This window comes from Rhinopithecus roxellana, chromosome 10 (genome assembly GCF_007565055.1).
Source record: "Rhinopithecus roxellana isolate Shanxi Qingling chromosome 10, ASM756505v1, whole genome shotgun sequence".
In the NCBI taxonomy this organism is placed as follows: domain Eukaryota; kingdom Metazoa; phylum Chordata; class Mammalia; order Primates; family Cercopithecidae; genus Rhinopithecus; species Rhinopithecus roxellana.
Genome location: NC_044558.1, coordinates 22443108 through 22447667, shown reverse-complemented (window position 1 = coordinate 22447667; position 4560 = coordinate 22443108).

Sequence of the window (4560 nt, the reverse complement as noted above, 5' to 3'; positions counted from 1 at the left end):
TTACTCCTCTTTCCTGCATTCATCCTTTAGGAACCAGAGCTAAGGAGCACAGTTTGATGGCTAGGGCAAATGGCAAGGAGAATTGAATTCCTAAAACTGATGGTGGTAGTAGTCGCATACCACCTAAGAGAAGGCTGTTGTGAGATCCTTGCCATAGGCAGAGCCACTGAAACACCATGGTACACTGAGTCCAGCGGTGTGTCAAAAAAAAAAAAAATGAGGAAAAGTATAGCAAGCATTTGTGAGAGTTTTCTTCCTGAGCAGCTGTTTTGAAATAGCTTTCTCTAAACTTTTATAATTTTTAAATAATTTTTATAAAATCAGACTTCATACAGTATCTTGCTCATTGAGTTACATGGGAATTGACTAGCATCCTTTTATGCAGTTTTCTATGAAGATGTGTGGCACAATGCCAGGCTCTGGAAGAGACTTAGGAAATAAATAGCACGTGCAAGATGCTTTACGTTGTTGACCAGCTCCCTCTTGGTCCTAAGTAAATAAGCTATGAGAAAGTGAATATGAGTTCTAAACAGTGACTCTTTGTTAAAGCGGTTAGCAAAAGGTTATAGATTCACATGTTGTAATAGTGTGATGAGAACATAAGTGTGTTACATAATTTCTCTGCATTCTTCTGAATGTTTAAAGTACAAGTAAAAAGGAAAAATGATATGCTTTAAAAAACACATTGAGGGGCGGGGTACGGTGGCTCATGCCTATAATCCCAGCACTTTGGGAGGCCAAGACAGGAGGATCATGAGGTCAGGAGTTTGAGACCAGCCTGGCCAACATGGCGAAACCCTGTCTCTACTAGAAATAAAAAAATTAGCTGGGTGTGGTTGCTGGCGCCTGTAATCCCAGCTACTGGGGAGGCTGAGGCTGGAGAATCGCTTGAACCTAGGAGGTGGAGGTTGCAGTGAGCCAAGATTGCACCATTGCACTCCAACCTGGGCAACGAGCCTGAAACTCCATCTCAAAAAGAAAAAAAAAATTGAGAAATGACTGTTTTACATGAGAATATCATCTGCCTGATTCAAACTAGAGATGAAACCACCTTTTCCCTCCTTACCTTTAATCTTCCTCAGAAAACACCACATTATACATTTCTTCCTCTTCTGTATTTATTTGCATGTTTATTTTAATAACTTCATTGAGGTATAATTTACCTCCAATAAGTTCACTTATTTTAGGTGAATAGGCTGATGAATTTTAGAAATTATACACATTGATGTAAACACCTCCATAATCAAGATAAGTAGAACATTTCCATCACCTTTAAAAATGCCTTCACGCTCTTTTGCAGTTGATCCCTTCCCTTAATCCCCGGCCCTGGGCAACCTCTGATCTGCTTTCTGTCACTATAGCTTTGTGTCACTACAAAAAATTTTATATAAATGGAATCCTACTCTGTGTAGTCTCCTGTGTGTCTTCTTTCACTTAACCTTTTGGAGACTTATTTATATTGTTTGGTGTTTTTGTATTTCATCTCTTTTATTGCTGAGTAGTATTCAGTAAGTATGGCTCTATGAAGTAAGAGAATATAAGCATATGTGTGTGTGTAGGTGGTTCATGTGAGCATGTTCTCTTCCTCACCACTCCACTTACTGACTGCTCAAATGAATTAATTTAAGATGGCTCTTCATCTTTTGACAGTTTAACTTTTAAAATTTGACTATTCCTTTATTTCTTTTGCAAGTTAAGGTTATACTTACAACTTTAAATATTATTTATATTAAGCAATTTGGTTATCATGTGCCTTGATACCGTTTTCTTCATGATTCTTGTGCTTGAAGTTTGTTGAGTTTCTTTGATCTGTGAGTTTATAGTTTTCATCAAATTTGGAAAATTTTTTGGTCATTATTTCTTCACATACTTTTATTCCATTTCCTCCCTTTCTTCTCTCCTTCAGTGACTGGCTCGTTGGTCCATCCATCCTTCCTTCCTTCCTTTGTTTCTTTTGTCTTTTTTCTGTTTCATTTTAGGTCATTTCTATTGCAGGGTCATCAAATTCACTAGTCTTTCCTTCTACAATGTCTAGTCTGCTCTTATTCCCATTTAGCATATTTTTCACCACAGGCATTATAGTTTTATCTTTGGAAATTTGATTTAAATCTGTTTTTTAAAAAATATCTTCCATGTCTCTTAAGATGTTCATTCTTTTTTTCTAGCTCCGAGAACATGAAGAATACAGTTAGAACTTTTAGAGTCCCTGTCTGCTAATGTTATCATTTGTTGTTTCTGGCCTGTTTCTATTGACTGATTTTTCTCCTCATTATGAGTTGTACTTCTCACTTCTCGCATGCCTGGTCATTTTTAAAATTGGATACCAGCTATTGTGAATTTTACCTTTTTGTGTGCTGGATTTTTTGGTATTGCTATAAATATCCTTGAGCTTTGTTCTTGGATGTATGAAGTTACTCAGAAACAGTTTGATCCTTTTGAAGTTTGCTTTTAAGCTTTACTAGGTAAGATGAGAGCAGGCGTTAGGGATACTGTCGGTAGCCTTTCTGAGTACTCTTTCTGATGCCCTGTGAATTATGAGGTTTTCCACTCTGACTGGTGAGACTAGGCACTATTTCCGGTCCTGTGTGAGGCTCGGGGATTGTTTCCTTTGCTTCTCTCAGGGGGTTCTTTCCCTGTTCTCAGATAGTTTTCTCACATGCAAGCCCTGATTAGTACTCAGTTGAAGATTTAGGGGACCGTCTAAGATCTCTGCAACACTACTTCTGCGCAGCCCCCGTCTCTTTATTACTCTGCTCTGTGAGCTACAACTGCCTTGAGACTCCCCAGTCTGTCTTCTCAGCTCAGAGAGATGCTGGGCTCCTCCTGGTTGTCCCCTGCCTGCACCCTGGCCTGGAAACTGTCCCCGGGCAGTAAGGTGGGCTTACCTCGTTGGCTTTCCCTCTCTCAGGATCACTATCCTTTGCTGCCTGATGGCCAATGACCAAAAACCACGGTTTCTATACTTTTTTCAGTTCTTTAGTTTTCGTGGCAGAAGGTAAACGTAGTTCCTGTTATTCCATCTTCACTGGAAACAGAAATCCCAACCTAGTTTTTAAAACTTTTAATGAAATATTTTTAGCACTCAGGCAAGTATATTGATTACTCAGATAGCCATGACTCGTTTTTATAGTTTTGTCATTTTTCCACTGCATTTTTAAAAACAAAACATTACAGATACAATTAAAATCCTCTTTTTTTTTTTTTCCAGACAGAGTCTCACCCTGTTGTCCAGGGCTGGAGTGCATTGGCACAATCTCGGCTCACTGCAGTCTCCATCTCCCGGGTTCAAGCAATTCTCCCGTCTCAGCCTCCCTAGTAGCTGGGATTATAGGCATGCGCCACCACACATGGCTAATTTTTGTATTTTCAGTAGAGATGGGGTTTTACCATGTTGGCCAGGCTGGTCTCAAACTCCTGATCTCAAGTGATCTTCCCACCTCAGCCTCCCAAAGTGATGGGATTACAGATGTGAGCCACCGTGCCCAGCCAAATCCTCTCTTCTTAATCCTATTCTTCTTTCCCTTTACTGAGGTAGCCAATATTCTGTACTTGATTATTGTCATTCATGTGTGGATTTAAAAAAATAGTTTTACTGCATATGTATGTATCTATAAATAGTCTCTATTAACAGCATTATCTGAAGACATAAAACAGTATTATGCTGTACCTATAATTCTTCCATTTTCTTTCACTTTTCATTCAGCATTTAAAAAATATTTATCCCTATGACACAGATAGCTTTAGCTGAAATGTACATTCCACAAGAACAAGAATCTTGCTGTGTTTTGTTCACTAGGATATTCCAAGCATCTAGATAGTGTCTGACGTATTATAGGCTCAATCAACATTTGTTGAATGAATGAGTGCTGTATCGTACTTGACTATATGAGTATGCCACAGTTTATTCTCCTGTTGATGAATGCTTAGGTTGTTGTACCTTTTTTTTTTTTTTTTTTTTTTTTGGAATATGAACAGTGCTATAGTGAATGTTCTGGTTTGTGTCTCCCTGTGCACGTATGTAAGGATTTCTTTTAGGAAATACTGGGTGTTGGGCCAGGCACCTCTCCAACTTAGCAGTACCTTGCTGAGTTACCCTCCATGGTAATATTATCAATTTATACTCCCACCAGCAGTGTATAAGAATCCCAGTTTCTCCATATTCTCACCAACATTTGATATTATCAGATATTTTAATTTTTGCCAATCCTATATACATAAGATTATGTTTTGTTTTACTTTTGTTTTTGTTAATAACACATATCATTTTTCTTTTTCTTTTCTTTTTTTTTTTTTTTTTTTTGAGGCGGAGTCTCGCTCTGTCGACCGGACTGGAGTGCAGTGGCCGGATCTCAGCTCACTGCAAGCTCCGCCTCCCGGGTTTACGCCATTCTCCTGCCTCAGCCTCCCGAGTAGCTGGGACTACAGGCGCCTGCCACCTCGCCCTGCTAGTTTTTGTATTTTTAGTAGAGACGGGGTTTCACCGTGTTAGCCAGGATGGTCTCGATCTCCTGACCTCGTGATCCGCCCGTCTCGGCCTCCCAAAGTGCTGGAATTACAGGC